The 19,395-nt window shown below is 29.0% G+C and overlaps 1 protein-coding gene across 3 annotated transcripts in view; it reads left to right on the top strand.

Annotated features, from left to right (window-relative positions):
• Positions 1 to 1,215: 1,215 nt before the first annotated feature.
• LOC143196665 (1-phosphatidylinositol 4,5-bisphosphate phosphodiesterase epsilon-1) overlaps positions 1,216 to 19,395 on the top strand; it is a 187,608-nt gene continuing 169,428 nt past the window's right edge. For all 3 annotated transcript variants that reach the window (XM_076404544.1, XM_076404543.1, XM_076404546.1), the window contains exon 1: positions 1,216 to 1,333. The gene's annotated coding sequence lies outside the window, so the exon portion shown is untranslated. The remainder of the gene's footprint in view (positions 1,334 to 19,395) is intronic.

The raw sequence follows: 19,395 nt of genomic DNA, 5'->3' as shown, positions 1-19,395 counted from the left end.
AGAATTTTGGAATGAAAATGCAAATTCAATTTGTGTGTCACCTAGTTGCACTGATCTGAAAATAATGTCACTAAAGTGAATGAAGTAGTGTCTAAAAATAGTTTTTATTATTATTTTTTCTAATTTCATGTATTTTTTTCGATACTCAAACAGAATTGACTCATGTGATGACAAGATCTACATTTTCTTTTTACAATCACATACCGGACTATATCGAATTTTGCAACATTATATGTTATTATGACAAAGACCATCAATATTTTAACAGTAATTTAGTACAAACAACTCATATTTAGACAGTCCAGCGTAAGTTCTAGATTGAGATCGAGTTCCAGACTTTTGTTTAACATAGAATAAATTAATTCATTGTTTCTTGGCAGTTTTTCAAGATGAATTGCTTAGTATTAATTTGAACCATGATATATATTTTCCACTATTCTTTGAACTATTTTAGTAAATTTCTCCTATCTTCGTAGATCTGATAGTGCTATATTAGTTATAATATAACTCAGTCAAATTAAGATATTACTACTAAGTTTATTTTGTTGACATATGAAAATGTGGCTTGAAGAAATCTTTAATTTATATAACCCGAACTTATTTAAATTTAAAATTAAAAATATGTGCTAGAATTTAACTATAATTAATTAGCATCGATAATACAGTCTATTTTATATAGCTGCACTTTTTTCTTAAGATAAATTTTAACTCTTGACTCAATAATTTTCTATACTGTATTCATTGAAATACTGATTTCTATAAGCTAATTCACAGTATTAAGGAACACGACCAAATTGTAAAATTTGAACTCCTTTTGTATCAATGAGGTGCTTTTTACGAATATAATTATCCCATATAAATATGAATCCAAATAAAGAATATTATTAATTGTTACTTTATTTATTTCCACTTAAGTATCGATTCGGCCTTATATAAAGAACTTAAATATCTAGCATATTCGGTTCATCGATAAAGTTAACCAAATCTTTAGGAAATATCAGTAACAATCCACTAGATGTTAAATAAATTATTATTTTATTCTAATATATTTAAATATGTATTTGGACTTTTTTTGTTTACTATCTATATTATTACTAAATCTACGTCTATATGTTTAATGTATACAATTGTATATATTAGAAAATATATTAAATCTGTCTATTTCAGTAATTTAATATATTCATGAATTAATGTCTCTCTTTCCGTTAATTTCAGAATTTTGGATTTCAATCGTGAAACAATATACTTTTGGAGTCTCAGATATTGTATTATAAATTAATTTATGGTTATGTCTTCATGCCGTTGACAACATAGCAGAAGCTACGCTAGACTGGTAAGTAGAGTTTATTAATTCCATTTCCATATTAGAATTTATTGATTATCTTAGGATACTGTCGATATTAATAAAGGATCCATTCTTTTTTGCAATAAAAAATAAATTGCTACGCTATATGATCCTACTTGATTAACTACTGATTAACCCTATCCCTCTGATTTACTCACTATATTCCCCTTAATGTATTTGCCATATCATTGTTTCCGTGTATTTATTGACTTTGGCATTTTCAGCCATAGTTATGACTCTCATGTTTTGAAGAATTTTGCACATTTTTAACAACCATTCCCTTATATTGAGATATTTTAGTCAGAATGGCTCTAATAATATTCAATGTAACTGCAATACGCTAAAACATTTCTAATAAAACTGCAGATACTTAATATTTAATAGTATCAAGACACCTCTCTAACGTATTTTATTGACAAAGGGTTTCCTGTTCGAAATAACTGACTAGAGACGCAATCTCTCTCTGACAAACTATTGGCTACGACATTCTATAGGTCAATTTTATTGGATGGTTCGGTTACATGTTCGGACGCATCAGACAGCCCTTTTAAACTGGACTAAAATGAAAAAAAAAAATTCGATTTGATTTAAAGGCGAATTTGCAAGCTATAATAGGCAATACATGCGACATCGTCACGACGTGAGTTCACTGTTATTTTGGAAAGATTATACATTTAATTTTACATTATACTAAAGACGTGAATTTCGTTTTGTATATATAGCTTCATATATTACACTATAGAGAATCAGCCGTAGAGATTTTCGAGTTTTTCTACAATAATTTTAATTAATTAAGATTACTATTTATTATCATGTTATGGAAGAGGATTATTTCAATGTTAGACATTTCTCACACATTTGCAAGAAGAGTTTTTTTAGGTAAAATTTCTCTGAAAAGCTTATATTAAATAAAAGAATATATTTGTGACGTAAACATATTACATATGTAACATACCCAAATATATTTGAATTTATAACTTTCTTTTTTAAATACTAAGGGAAAATAGAAACGGAATCTTAATAGACAGGAATATTTATGAAACGAAACCGACACTTTTTCTTGAAATATTTTTAATTGGAGCCGTCTTTTGCATGGTAATGAATACGAAAATAAAAAGGAAATAAAATATAAGGCGTTAATAATTTATTTCCTTTTGCCTTTGAAAATTTATTTGCGGCAATTTTCTGAATTTAGATTACTTATTTTATTTAGAAAGAGAAATTAAGTGACACCATTAAAATTTCCTTGAATTAAAATGAATCACTGAAACAAATTGCTTAATCACAATAATGAACCTATTAATTCATATTATAAATGTTTAATTCATATTACAAATCTGCAATGCAAGCAATTTATTTAAAATATTTTAACTAAGCTAATATAAAATAATACAATACATTGACAGATATATTTTGTCCGGAAATATATTGTAGGTTTCATCAATAAGCAGAAATTGCATAGAAGATTTTGAATTCCCAAATCTACATGTAATGACAAATGTTATACCCAGCGTGTCTTCTGGGTGTCAGTTTTAGGAAGTTTCAGGTCAAATGTCAATTGATTTTTCATGTTGGAAAGCAAGTTTAATGTTGATCAACTTTTTTTAAGAACTAAATATTCATAATAAATTAGCTGTGTTAGCAGTAGTTTTAAAGATGTTCATTGTTTATAGGACTTCTGTGATTTATTATAGCTACAGATATATTAAGGATTTCTGTTGCTGTAATGCACAAACAAACAATAAAATCAATAATACGCTGCAAGATTAATTCGAGCTCTTAACAAAAATTACCATTTAACAAAAATCGATCTTTCAATATATGTAAACTTTGATAAGGTTATCGTAAACAGTAAAATACTCCACTACATAGAAAGGAGGCCAACTAGATTTAAATAAAGCTCGGCTAGACAACGAACGCTGTGATATTATCACTGTAATTTATAGACCAACCAAGACATAATTCACCAATATATCAATAATATATTAGGTTTTCGAAGCGTTGTTTAACATTTAGATATATCAATAAAATAATCGACAAATGGTTAATATATTAGTATGATGTCATTTACCTGTTATTCGTACTTTACATATTTACTAACGTTTTGTTAGTTATAGTTTAAAGTAGCAACTTAATATGTAATAGTTTATAACTGCGAGCTTTTTAAGAAATTACAAGCCGTATTATGAAAAAATTATATACCGTTATTTTGAAACTACATTAACGTATTTTATATAAACATTAGTAAATCAGAATATTGGACCTTCTCCTACTATAGTTTTTTAGCCAATAGTTCGAATAATATATTAATAAAACAAAAAATTTTATGGGCATTTAAAAGAGTCGGCTTTTAATACTAATAAACAAAAGGTGAATCATACTTTTAAAAATTATGTTACATTTTATTATCATGGCTACAAATCAATTTTAAAGGATTTTTTTTAATTTGAATCTTTATGGTGAAATATTTATACGATGAGTTTTATTCAAAGGGCATCATCATTTTATTCCTCGATAGTCGCTACGTTTTCCCCATTTTTCAAGTAATTTATGAATTCCGTCTAGAAACAAAGATGTATCTTTCGAGGCTATACACCAATGGACCCGTTTTTTGGTGTCTTCACAAGAAGTGAAGCGCTGCCTATATAAGTCACTACTTAGATGTCGGAACAAGTAGTAATCAAAAGGAGCTAAGTCTGGAGAATATGGAGGGTGAGGCAGCACTTTCCATTTTAATCTTTCGAACTAGGTTTTCGCCAGTTTTGTAACATAGTTTCGAGCATTGTCATATTGGGGAATAATATTATTGAATATTCTCTCGTATTCCGGCAATTTTTCGCGTCGTAGTCAGCTAAAATACATTAATTGTAGTTGATAGCGATCCCCATTGATGTTTTCATTAAATAATGCCTTCAAATCTTTTCTGTTCTTTGTCTTTAATTACTTTGACTATCTAGAATGGTCCTCGCTATCAATATCACCGGATTTTAAACGACATAACCAATATTTACATGTTGAATCGATTGGTTACTATAATCTTCACACATCATTCGATGATCTTCAACCATGATTTTTAACGCACTACAAAATTTTATTGTTCGACGAAATGACTAAAGCTTCAACATGAATACAATACATTCATCATATCAATTACAAATATACCAATTCGTGCTATTTTTGAATCCGTCGATGAAAATCGCCGTCCTATTTTACAAATTACGATCTAGTTTACCTTAAGATCAATCAATCAATCAATCACAATAAAAATCGTGAGGGTATCGTGAAGAAATGTTACCTATGCGATCCCTATGTTGGCATTAGACGTGTGACACGTAAACATATATTCATGAAAACCACGTCTTTGTTTTATATTAGTTAAGTACTTCGGTCTAAAAACTCCTTTGAACTCCTTTATTATGAACCAGTCAGTGTATTTGCTGTGAATCAAATTAATATAATCAGGATCTCTCCTAACTCAAGATATAAAAATCTAATTTAGAAAAACTAAACCAAATAAGATATATATATTATAATTTTATCTATTTTCAACTTACTAAAATTAGTCACTATATTTAATAAGCTTTAGCTAATTATTTGCCAATTTCAATTATTTTTTGCCACAAATTGCCTTCCGTGATATTACATTTTCGTATATATTGACGTTATTTCTAAATATATAATGCTAATTAAATCAATTAATAAATATTGATGTTCGTTATATACATAACACAGTATTTTTACCTATAGCTGTGATATTTATATGGTTCTGACATGCGAACAAAATTAAACTAATTAAAATTTCACGCTCCAAATTACAGTCGAAAATTAAAATGTGTAGACGCTTAGTTCGACCGTAGCGAAAAGTTTTGTTTTGTTTGTAGACTCATTATATTTACAAAACTATGTTTTTAGTAAACTTAATATTATGTAAAATCAGCTGTAGTAAACTTCGTTATTATTTCACTTTATGTGTTTTGTTTTATTTTCATTGAAAAATGTCTGGAATAAATATATGTATTTATTCATTAATAAGGTATATAATTTTATTATATTAAGTTTATAATCTTCTTCAGCTTCAGGCTACTTTTTTAGCTTATAATTTTGTAATAAAATACCTAGTGGCGACATAAGTTATTACACATAAAAGTTAGTGTACTATTTATTATATTTATAGTCACTCACATATAGAGATACGAATATATGAATAATTCAAGAAATGTCTTATAACTATTTCCACTAAATCCGACGTCTTTTCACTAAAATATCAACTTACTTTTAATTCAAAATTGCTGCAAGGCTTTTTATATGAAGCATTGTGGATTCATTCTAATTCAATCATGCACAAAATTTAACTTAGCGTAGTGAAATGGAGGATTTTAAAGATATTCCACGAAGTAATTTTCAATTACAGTTATAAGATAGAGAAGTAAGATAAGACAGAGTGCGCTTTCGTTAACTATAAATGAAACTTTTGTTTCATTTTGTCATAGCTATTATGTTAATATTCTCTCTCATTGTTATAACATAAAATTAATAATATTATATAGCATATAATGTCATTAGACTTTCAAAGAATATTTTTCTATTTTAAAAATCGCGATTGTTATATCATATTATAACTTTTTTTGGAATTTGACTCATAGACGGGGTGAACACTTTTAAAAATCAATAACCGCAGGCGAGATTGTCGCTATGAACATCGTAGTCATTTTTACGAATTTTTTGTTTTAACGAAATCAATTAAATTACATTGAATTCTCGGATTGCTGTTGAAGTTCCCAATTTTTATATTTTATCTTCAAAAAAATAAATTGAAAGTGAACATTATTTAAAATTAAACTATTTTCTGTCAATATAGTAAATTTGGATATATACAATAGCAATTTTCATAATATACAATAAAAAATACAAGTAAAAGCTTTGCAATTTGAATAACATTATAACACTTATTAAACTAATCTACAAAATTATGATTCTTGAAGTTTTCAAATATTTCAAATATCAATTATAAAAATAATTCATTCATTATCATGTTTTAAGTAATACAACCCTAAAAAAAAACAAATCGACTATTGTATATATACGAATTAATTCAAAACTAATCTGGAACTGTACAGGGCTTTTTTTATATACTGTGTTTCCAACAAAATGCTTTCTAACTAGAGAACATTCAGTTATGAACTGAAGTTATACTGATATCGTATATTGTAATAAGTTTCAAGTGCCACAGTCCATTAGGATTTGCGCAAATATAGAATGATGCAGTCAATATGCAGCACAAATATTAGAACTACTCATACAGTATTAACTGGCTCAAAAGTTTGCAACTATATAAAGCGGTGTATTACCCGTAACAACCTCTTATTGTTGAATACTTTTAATAGTAATATTTTTTAATTTAATCAATAAATAATAAAAGGTCAGCTTCGTTGGCGAAGTGGTAAAGACGTTCGGATGGTACTCCTACCGTTCCGGTAGTCGCGAGTTCGAATCCTGCTGAGGCATTTGTCGCATATATATGTTTGTAATTGTTTAATGTTTGTGATTGTCTAGCAGTGCAAAAACCGACAAGAAAACTAATCCCAGTCACGACAGTAACCTGGCTGGGTAAGACCGGATGTCTTCAGGGATGATTTCTAAGTTGGTCACTTGCCAATCGGTAGACTTAATGAAGAGAATCGAGGTTCAAAGCCCGCGTTAAAATGTAGGTCCTGTCCAGATAAGCCCTCGTTGGTAAAAAGGAGACTTTAAAATATTTAAAAAAGTACTACAAAATATAAAATAATTTTGATTCATGCCATATTCTGGGAAGTCGCTTAATGAAGGCAACTAAATTAATTAATTCATAAGTAATTGGAGACTTTACAATTCCTTTATCGTCTTTATCAGTTTCTTCAAAAAATCGTGAATAATCAAACACCAACTTTTACTTGATTGATTCATATGTGCATTCAAATGTTTTTAAAAAATTTCAAGAGTTTCAAGTTTATGGATTGTTATCAGACCTCTGGAGAAACGCATTTCGTACTTGAAGAGGTGGTATCATTTATTATATGAATGCACAATGAGCTCTTGAACTGTTAGGGGAAAGCTTTCTATCGGACTGCTCTACTCTATCATTGAGTCGCCAATATCTTGATTATATGACAATGAAACGAGTCAAAAGTTATCAGCAAATTTCACAAATAACCAAAATTATGTTATATTACTATTGATTTAAAAGTATAACTCATATTTATGTTATGAGTATAGTACATAACCAGTTCTGTGATCATTTCGATATCATTGAGTTCGGTTAATTTTTTGCCATATATTTTTTTAGCTACCTCATTTTCTCATATTTCTGGTCTGAGCCGATCTAAATCGCTTGATTAAGTTTTTGCTGAGAAAAATAATTGTTTCTTTCAATACTTACTCAAACTCATAGCGTACATAGCAATCTCTAGTAGTAGCTTCGTTAGGTTTAAATATTCCCTATTATATTCCTTTGGTTTGGTATATTTATCAGTCAAACAGTCCACATGTTGTTTTACATTTCGGAGTAATGTACAATTGTAAACCTAATAACATAAAACAACAACCAATATAACATAGATATGATTAATTATGCCACAAAAAAAATTCAGTAATTTTATCTAGTTAATCACTTAAAAAGAACTTTATTCAATAGTAGAAAGAAACGTTAACTGGAAAGTTAAAACAGTTAAAAGTATTATCAACTTTCTATGCAAAAATCCTTGTAACCAAAGAAACCTACTGCTTGAACAGCTGGATTATGTTCCTAAATTTTAATTAAAAAAAAACAAAAACGTGTACAACTGATAAGCTTTAACTTTGTTAAGATTTAATTCCGCCGAGCTTTGGGATGATAATTGCATTATGAGCTTTTTAGGCGACAGGAACTACCGAACTAGACAGAAGAGATGTTGGATAAGTTTCATAGTCTCTTAATTAAATAGAAAATTAATTAAACTTTAAGATACCAAACTTTTTGGGGGAAAATAAAATCAGTTTTAATAAGCATGATTTTTTTTATTTCCAAGAAAATCTAATATAGTTTCCAAATATCTTTTAGTGGATATATATATATATATAGATATTTAAATGAGCTTAAATAAAATTAAATTAAAAATATAAATGCTTGACTATTATTTAATTTATATATTTGAAAATCGGATTTCTTCATATATTTTCTACTAGGCAAAGTAATAATTGAAAGGAAAGAACAATTGTTACTAAACCGTTATTAGATTCTTTCGAAGTTTTAAAAATGCTGGGTTTGATAGAGTTGAGAGAAAATAGAAGATGATTAATTAAGAGCTTATCTGAAAATAAGACGGAACCTTTCATAAAGCTTTCATTTTTTCACATAAAATTTAAAAAATCATCAATAGCAGTCATACTTCTAAATATAGGCTTCTTTCATTGGATACTGGATCCGATGCTATGATGATAGCAGACTTGATAAATAATGTTCGAACACCTTCGGACTGTATACAAATAATTTTGTTGATTCTCCGCTTTGGATTGATCTCAATGATGATAATTATCACTTGTTTCCAATATCCTGCAACAACAATCAGCTGATAATATATCGCTACTACGCTCAATGCTGAGAGTTTTTTATTTCATAAATCTGTTCAACCACGTGTTATTCTTGAAATATATCTCACATAATTTCACTTTTTTTCGTTCCAAGAATTGTTATTTGGTCATCTGTGTTCGCGTCATCCGCAAATATTGGTTGAATACATTGGTCAATACTTATACTATTTTACATAGAAGGATTATTTTTCAAGAACCGGTTAACAATTCATATGTTGCTCATTTCTTGGTGAAGATTATACATATGTTTATCTGGGCATTTGATTTTAATATATAGATATATAGCCGCTATGCATTTCAATTTTACATCTCCAACTTTCGTGTCAAATCACATTCGTCACTAATATTCAGAATACCAGTTCTATATCATTTAAAGAAATAATTACAGGTTATATATAATACTATATCAACACCAAAGATACTACAATTTGACTTCCGTAACTTTCGTGTTATTTTTCCTTATTTGATTTTATATAGAATATTTTGCGAGTACGTTGTTTCTTATCATTTGTACTCGTTTTGTAATAAACTCTAAGACCTGCTATTTTCAGAGGTTATGGAATTATAAATTATTTCTCTTATTACTCAATTTGCAGGTCTTTATCATTCAATACTTTGATCACAATATTTTAACAAAAAAATTCGTATAGGCTTCTAACAAATGTTATCGTACTTTATTGTTCATTCCAAGATACATTATACTAGATGGGAAAAAACTAAAATATTATCCGAAGATGTTATTGGCTATTTATTCATAAGACTATCCAAAAAAATTGCTCCTTTCTTGCTATACATCAAATAGTTCTATAATAGTATTAATACTAAAAAATCTGGCAATAGCACTTATAACATTTTTATGAAAGCAATATTATTTAAATAATATTACTTATACCAAAGATTTATCAGTAGGATTTGTTTCTAGTACGAAGCAATTTACAAATATTTTTATTTATATTTTTTTTACTATTTGCTCACCTTCCATATATTTATGAAAGTAATAATATTGAATTAAATTTATTTATATCAAAGGTCTCTCAATGGGATTTACTTCTATTACGAAACAGAAAAATTATGTTAGTTAGAGTAATGTTAGTACGGCGATCAATGCTTAGAAAATTAAGTTTTTAAATAAGCGTAGCGTCGAAATGATCCCAAAATGAATGGAGAATATAGCCAGTAGAATATCTCCTGCTATTTGTTCTCCCTCACTGGACATTTTTATGAAAACAGGAAGAGAATTATTGGACTTGACACAGGTTTTTGATTGATTTAAACAGCGTAAGTGAAGTAATCTTAGTTTCTGTCAGCTTCTGTTACAACCTTGATAACCTACGAAGAATATAATTGAGAGAAATTGAACGTACGCCTGGCAAAACGCACCGACACTCACTATATAATCTTTTCTTCGATCCTAACTCATACAGGCGTGAGAGTACTTAAAGCAAACTTGGGAAAAGTTTTGTAATTGAGCGTAATGGACTCAAAAGCATCGGAAAGTTTGGCGAGCGGCGGTAGGGCTCGCGCTAATGAAAAAGGACGGTAATTGTTCCAACATTGATAAGTTATTCGATTCAATTAGGCCTGTCCAAGGACCTTTTAATAACGGAACTCTCGTTCGGAGGAATACCGAGTTTACAAATAAAGAGATGTTATTATGTCCGAATCAAATTATATGGCGCTTCGACATAATTACGTTTCGCGCAAATTGGAGCCGGAACCTTTCTCCGACGGAGCACAATACCATTATCCTGAAATAAGCAAGACAACCGGAAATTGAAAACGGGATATTTAAATTAAGAGTTATAGTTGTACGTGTAGGTGTAATGACTGACGGATGTCTCCAAATTCATTTAGGAACTCCTATTATTTTTTTAGTCCGCCAGGACAAGAATCATCTAATTACATTTTTTCTTACTACATCTTCCCCTATTACGTTATTATGTATTTTAACTCGGTTGTGTGCAAAGCTATCTATAGATTTTTTTATTTATTGGCGAAAGTTATTACCATTCAGATATTGTCAGCAAATGGCTATATTTTTTAAAAGGATTAATTATGTGCAATATCCTGAGTAAAAGCAATGTGGTAAGAAAATATTTAATTAGGTGTTTCCTGTTCTGGCGGATTAAAAAAATCAATAGGATTTCAAAATATGGAGAATGTACATACCTATAATATGGAGAATGTGAGTTCTTATATATATATATATATATATATATATATATATATATATATATATATATATATCCATCTGATCCATCCATCTGATGGTTCGATCGCAAAAATTGACATTTTTGACGACATACGTATTCAGAACATTTTGTCGCACGGACGCTATTTGTTTATTTTATATTTAGTTGAAAGATTCGCCTCGCCAAAAAAAATGGAACTGAATCAAGAGTGCATTAATCAACTTAGTTTGGCTTTTGGCGATAAAGCTCCATCAAAAACCACCGTGTATCACTAGTTTAGTCAATTGAATCGTGATAAGGTCGTCCAAAATCAGCTGTTGTCCCAGAAAGCATCGATGCTGTGTGCGAAATGATTAAGCAAGATCGTCGTACCTATTGTGAGATTGAGGCATCCCTAAGCATTAGTTCCACCAGCATATATACGAAAGTGATGTTTGTATTGGATCCCACACAATTTGACAATCGCTCGAAAAAGCTCGTGTCGATTGGTACAAAAAAAAATGCTTAAGAAATTCAATCGCGCTGCTTCGAAAGAGGTTTATAAAATTGCGATAGGTGACGAATCATGGAATAATGGTGGCCTCTGTCTTCGGGAAAACTGGTCATATTGCAACAGTGCCTCTAGAAGATCGTAGAACAGTAAATTCTGATAGGTACACAACCATTTGTTTGCCAGAAGCACTACAAATGTTTTGACTACTAAGCAGAAATAATAAAAATATAATTGAAAATTGATTTATCATAGCCACACGTCAATTTCATTTAAATAGACAATATAAAGTATTATTATGTTTGTATTGCTTATAATATTTTTAATATTCAGATTAACAATAAAATAAACACAGCTGTAAATAATGACTTTTATCAACGTTCGAATGTAGTAATAGCCCTAAAAATACCATTAGAGTATCACAACCCTTAGATGACAATTAAGTTCGTAGGTATGACGAAGTATTGTGAGTTTGTGTAAAAAATAGTAAATACAGATGCAGACCCGTCTAAAAATTGGCCAAAAACAATCAATACTTAATAGTTTATAATTGAAAGTAAACTGGAAAAAGAAAAAATAGATTATAATGGTATTTATTTAGTTAAAGAAATTGTATTGTTTTCAGAACGCATTTACCAAACTTAAACTAAAATATCATTTTGTCAATATTTTTAATCAATAATTGTATTTTTAGCGAATAATCAAATTTTAAACGATAATATACATACAAACACGTATTCCTTAAATCATTTATTCATATCTTATATGATATCTATATAATCTTATTAATCTTAATAACAGACATTACATATAAACTCTGTCAGTAAATTTTCATTTAAATTAAAATTACATTTTATCATTCTTTCGTAAATTACAAGTGTGGCACATTTCACAGTAACGCCCATTATTTGTGAGTGTCAAAACAACAAAAAAAAGGAAGAAAACAACACATCGGAGCTATCTAGATACATCTTTTTTTGTAATAAATCAACGCTAATTTATTTTTATTGCAGACGCTGTTGAACCGGGTTCATGAATGAACGGTAAACTTTAGCGATACAGTTTAAAATTTCAAAAAGCTCGTAATTTTCATCTCGCCCGTCTTTATAATTTATTGGCTGGAAACGAACCATTTTATAGCTTCAACGTCTATCCATCTGACGTGAGAGAATGTTTTTTATTACACCTTTTTCAAGAAACTAAAAAATTCGACGTTTTTATAGCAACCTGCGAAAGTAGAGTTCTAGAGGCTAAAGCGGTTCTGAAGGTTTCTACTGAAACCAGTTGTTCAGTAAGTTCGTGGAATATTGCCTTATTATGTTATAAATATTGTGCACACAAAAGACACCACCAGAAGGGCAAGTTTGTAGTTACTATATATCAGACTACTTCCATGATACTGAATCATGTCTGTGTCTACCTATCCTGAATTCTGCCTCAATCTAAAGTAGATTCGTATTCAGAAATCGACCAAGACTGTGTTAGCGTTTATTTTCTAGAATGTAAAATGGAATTTAATTCATGGATTGCCTTCAAACCCCTAAAACAATAAATTTAGGTGGTAAAAATTCCTGAAAATCGACCCGATTTACAGAATAAAAAATTATTTTCCAACAAAATATACAAACTTATGAGTCTTTAACTTTGAAATAATTTTCCCTATATTTCAAGTCTTCTGGTAGACCACTAAATGAAAACATCTGGAAAATTGGATGAGTGGTCGAAAATTATAGTGAACTAATTTTAAAAACCGAATTTTTCCTTTTAGAGAGTAAATATTTTGTATATCTTATGTAGTATTCATTTTTGAGTTGGTCCAAATAATGCATCCAAAATTCATTTCAGCCTGTGCCAATTATTGACGTATAACTTGTTCAACCCTTGTGAACGAGATCATTATAACATAAATATTCACCATCAAAAATTTTCCTCGGAGTGAAATTACTCAAAACTGTTGAAAAGGGCATTCGAAAATAACTTTCAATTAGTGGGCATACATATGTATGGGAAGAAAACAAAATAGTATAATATACAATTATTTTATTTCTATTTCAACCATAATGTGTTCAGATGTAAGAAAAGGGTTCTAGTTCTAAAGATGAATAAATAGAGCCTTAAGAGACATGTCCTTAATTATTTTGTATGGGACTAATATATTTTTAAGGTGGGGCCAATGCCCAGATAATAGAAGATTGAATATTCAGAATTTGTTAATATATTTTGTGTTATACCATGCCTATACATCTGAACTCCATATTTGCAAGTGGTAAATTATTTAAGTTCTTTAAAATCCTATGATTCTTGAGATAAATTGTCTTATTGAAGATAATTTATTTTCATTTAAGTATAATAGTTAAACTACAATTCAGAAATTAATTAAATTACGCGATTTTAATCAGTTGATCAATAATTACAATTAGTAGAGCCAAATTGTTCTTCAAACAATTCAAAATTGATTTGTTTCTGGAGTCTCTCCTTGCGACTCTTTGAAATATTCTCTTTAATTATCTAGTAACACTGTTTCTTAGTTCTTGGGTTTGAAATGCCTGGAGGAAATTAATATTGGTGATTGAAGAGAGTTCCATTAGCATGAAAAAATAAGATAATTGCTCTAATATTGGCAAGAAAAGATAACAAAAAGTGTGAAAAGAAAACTGGTGTTATCAAATAAAATTTATTTTAACTTTATAGTACATCTAATGTATATATTATCGAAGGATTTAAACTTCAGTTAGTTTATCGGCCAGTGTAGTGGTAGTTCCACAACATCTACTAAATAGAGTTCTACGCGCTTATTTTTATGTAATGGTACCACAAGAAGCTTAATCCACCTAATCAACCATTTTATATCCAAGCAACGTACATTTTTTTATTGAATATTTTGTTATTTTAAGTATTGTTATTCAAGTGTATGTCTTATTTCCTTCGTTGTGGTGTTTTCATCTCAAATTTCCTTGTTTTTTCATTTTGATATGGGTATATCTCCTTATTGTCTTCTGTTAATACATTGAGAATTAGGCATAATACTCTGTGATAATATTTTTCTGCCATCTTGTCTCCGGTGTATTTTTTTTCAGGATTGTCTATATGTACTCATTCTGTAGAATTAGAATTTGAAATAATTTTCCCTCAAAGAGCTGCATGTTTCTGAGTGTTCTAAAAATTCTTCTCAAATTATAAAGAAAACATGTTTTCGGAAAATAACTATTAAATGTTTCATACATTTAATATTTTTGAATCCGAATAGAATCAACATTAAGGTGATCTTGATCCTTTGACGGTTTCTATTTCTTAAAATTAATATTATATTGTTCTTCACTATTTGAAAGATATCAATCACAGTACCCATATTAATATTCGGTGCAGCTGCAATACGCTAAAAATAGTTGGAACTAAAAAACCCGGCAACTTATTATTCAATTATATCCTGACTTGCTTCTCTAACTCATTTTACTGTTAAAAGGGGCCACCACTATCTCCTTCCTATTCGTAGTAACTGACTAGAGACACAGTCTCTAATCACAGTCACAGTGTTTCTGACCCTGAACATTTGTTACGTTTGATGTTTTTTAATCAGAGTAATTATAAATATTAAGGTGCGATTTGAAATTAATCAAGGCAAATAAAGCCCTAAAATATAATTTGCTGGTTTACATCTTCTAATTATTATCACTAGTGTTTTGACAACTTTGCATACATTTGACAACAAGGCGAATTTTATAGCCTGATTCGGATACATCGGGCTGCAAGTTATATCTACTTAATTACAATAAAATGAGAAGGAAAAATATTGTTTTTAGGACGAATTTACAAGCTAAAATTCAAAAAAAAAATTTGATACGTCATGACGTGGGTTTATTGCTAATTTGGATAGATATATATAACTTAAAAAGTAGTGAAAAGCATTACCAACATCAAAACAGTTTCAAAAATAGACTAAAGTGAATATATAAATCATCATCGATCCTAACGATATACATTCGACAGACGGCTTTTTCGTCGTACAAATCAGCAACGAGCATTTTGATTTTGAATATTCTGTCTGTCGGTTTTTATTTGAGTCCGATAAAAGCGTGTGCGTAGGTCGCTTTATCTTATTTGGTATTATATCCACATGTATTGATATGCTAATTGTCTGTTATCTTTCTCCTGTATAAACCATTTCGGCAGCTATTTTTGTATCTACATTAAGTTCATCAGTAGACTGTAAACATTTCTCTGTAATCAGCGATTTTATATGATTCGTATTGATCGTACATTAGAGGGAAAGCTTCCAATAAAGTCGTGTTCAGAATACATGGAATATTAAACGGTGTTATATGAATTATTCATTTAAAGTATTATCAGATGTTATTTAATACATCACAAATGAACTGATGGGTTCATAGACTAATAAAAATATTTTTTCAAAGAAGATTCATACAGCAATATATCAAAATAGGAAACTTAACTAATTTTGTTGTGAACGATCAAACTATATACATACTTTTATATTAGTAATAGGGCTAATTGACATTTTAAAGATGGTCAAAGAATTAAGAAATTGCTATGGAAGGATTGATGCTATAACTGGCAACATTTTTGCCATCTTCTTCTTGGAATATTGTGGATTTTTTAATACAATTCAATAGGAGTTGATTAAATCAACTAATTCTGAATCATTTTAGATTTTTGAAAACGAAACTCCTCAAAAATTTAAGTCATACAAGAGTAGCCTCTTGGAAGATAATGGTTAATATTAAATAATTTGGTATTTTAAAAATATAAAAGATTAAAATAAAATAAATAAATAGCTGAAACACTGGTATTATTTCGTTGTTTCAACTACATACTTTGAAACTAATTCGTTTTTATTTCTAAAACACCAAGTAAGTTTTATACTGAAGAAAGTTACAGTATGGAATAAGTCTCAGGAGTTTCTACAACTTATGGTCACCTACTTACTAAGATTTGAATTAAATGAACACTTCACATACAATGAAACACTTCGACAATGAACACAATATATATTTATGATTTATTATTTAACTGAATAGAAAAGAAAAACTCTTTTAGTGTAAATCATGTATTATTAAAATGAAACCATGAAAATATTATAAGAAAACATCCCATAAAACACTTTAATATTTTTCATAATAGTTATTAGTTTGACAAAAATAACATATGATCGAAAATAATTTTATTACGTATGGTAGTATGTCGTATATATATATATATATATATATATATATATATATATATATATATATATATATATATATATATATAAATAAAACCTCAGAGCCCTTTCATAACAATAAAAAATAACGAAAGACAATAGAAAGAAACAAGGCAAAAAATCTAGTTTAATTTTCTTTATGGTTTTGTCAGCGTTTAAAAGAAACCTCATGTGTACTCGGAAATCTCAAATCCGTGGAGCAATCCGACGTAGAATATGAAATATCTATGAAATCCTAAAGACGAAATGGATAAATAAATTTGCAATCTTCCACCGTTTTGCTCTGGAGAATAGGAAAATCCAATAAAAGATGGTAGTCAATTTTGAATGTTTGATATAATGTAGTATATAGAAAAATGAAATTTAAATCAAATACCTGTCTTATAATACCCTCTGGATGGTTTTGTCGAAACGGAATAAGTAAATAAGATGCATACGTATATATGGTATAGATGAGCATAAAACTTCGCTTCTGCGAAATGTATTTTACTATTCGCCATTGAAAGGATTAATATTATATTTCAACATTTTTCGGCTATACTAAAATTTTCTACAGCCTGGTTACTGGCGTGACTGGGATCATTTTCCTTCTCTGATTTTACTCTCTTGCCTAGAACAATTGCAAATCTTAAACAACCACAAACATAAATTTACGACCATGCCCCAGCAAGATTCGAACCCGCGGCTATCGCAACAGTGGAAGGACCGTCCCATCGCCTTGACCACCGCGCCAAAAAGCTGGCAAAACATAATATTAATGATTGAAAATGTATTTTTTTCAAAATATTTTCTGTAAAAATTAACGCTCTTTTCCTATACCTAATTTTTATTAAATTGCAGAAGTAAAGACTATTATTGAGAAAACAATTTATCCAATAATTGACATAGTATTCTCTTTCATTGTCATAAATGCTTCAGGTTTAAGTTCGTATAGTAAACTGGTAAATTCCTGTTGAACCGATGAGATGCGCCATCGATGTATATATTATAGAGATCTTGTCTGAGTATTGTATATACATATTAAATTATAACATTAATAATTAATAATTATTTTTTTATCATGATTAACAACAAGAACGCGCGGGTTACGTTGAAATGTAATTTCAGCCTGTGGCTTTTGATTTTCGTCTTTTCGGGTATTTTTTACTCGATCTTATCTTCCGTCTTCTACGCTTTTCCTGCGTGCATTCGGAAGCCATTTTAAATTAGCAAAAGGACTTGTACACCGTCCCTCCAGTAATATACATTATCCCAAATAGAGTTATAATATACTAGTGAAATACAAAAAAAATACTGATTTTATCTAAAATATGAAAATCATATGGAAAATTCTATGGGTAAATAAAAAAACTCCGAAATATCTTCTAACGTCTAAAACTTCCTCTCATTTTTACAATGTTCCTATTAAATTTATTTACGTGATTATATGAATTTTAATAAAATAGTATAGTAATATAAAAATTGAAGTGCGTCTTTAGAAATTTACTTTACAACAAAAAGATAACCTACCACTTTTTCACACTATTTATCACCATTCATTGTGTCAGTTTTAGTTTTTTAAAGAAACGTTTGCAATGTTTTTGTTTAAATAATTTTCATTGGTGTAGTATTTGGAATTGAGTAAACATCATTAAATATGCCGATAAATCAGCAACGTCGCAACAGTTGATGAATTTAAAAGTGATATCTGTGTTGAGAGGTAGGAATGAGAAAGAGCAAACGAATATCTGACACAAGTACGCTTAATCAACATAACATAAAAAACTACAAAATTTTCATTTCCATAAATTTTATATTTTTATCCAAAAAATAATATATTTCAGTTCTATAGAATATTAATTCAAATATCATTTAATATTTACACGATTGTTATTAATACTAATACAAGACATTCCGCAGAACAGCAATCAATTCTCACTCTAGGCAAAGTAACACTGATTGTAGTCGTAAATAAATGTACAATATATATACATTGTTTTTTTATGGAAGGATGCCAATTATGTCTGTATGTCAATTGTAATGTAATTGCAGAAATGAAATAAGAAAGCACAAGACACGTACATTAAATGAATCAGGGAATGATTTCACGTGAGCATCAGTTCACTACAATAAGTAGTAGCAAATACAACTACATTAGAACTAAAACTACTTTACAAAATTTAGCAGCCTACACATTCTTTTTTAAATCTAAATAGAAGTTAAAAATTATCGATCAGTATTTACTATTGCTTTCTAATCTCAGTTTTTTATCTAACTGTGCTATTGTTTTGGCGCGTCCTTCGAGCGCCACGAAATAAACAATAGCTATTTCCTTGCAATGTTTGCATTAATACCATGACCAACCATCTTTAAACATAGTATATAAAAGATAAAAATGTATTTCTATTGCGAGATGTAATAAAAACTTTGTAGTGCGTTAAAATTTTGTTTCGAAATTACATTGGTAATTTGCAATTACCATCACTAATTTTTATCTGGTATTTCAGTTTCTTCTTTTATATTTCCTTAACTACTGTCGAAATCCCACTTAATAATTAATTATTTA

The sequence above is a fragment of the Rhynchophorus ferrugineus genome, unplaced genomic scaffold (genome assembly GCF_030347505.1).
Source record: "Rhynchophorus ferrugineus isolate W39M unplaced genomic scaffold, kcgeb_rfMv2 rfM4, whole genome shotgun sequence".
NCBI lineage: Eukaryota > Metazoa > Arthropoda > Insecta > Coleoptera > Curculionidae > Rhynchophorus > Rhynchophorus ferrugineus.
This window is presented reverse-complemented; position numbering and strand designations above follow the sequence as displayed.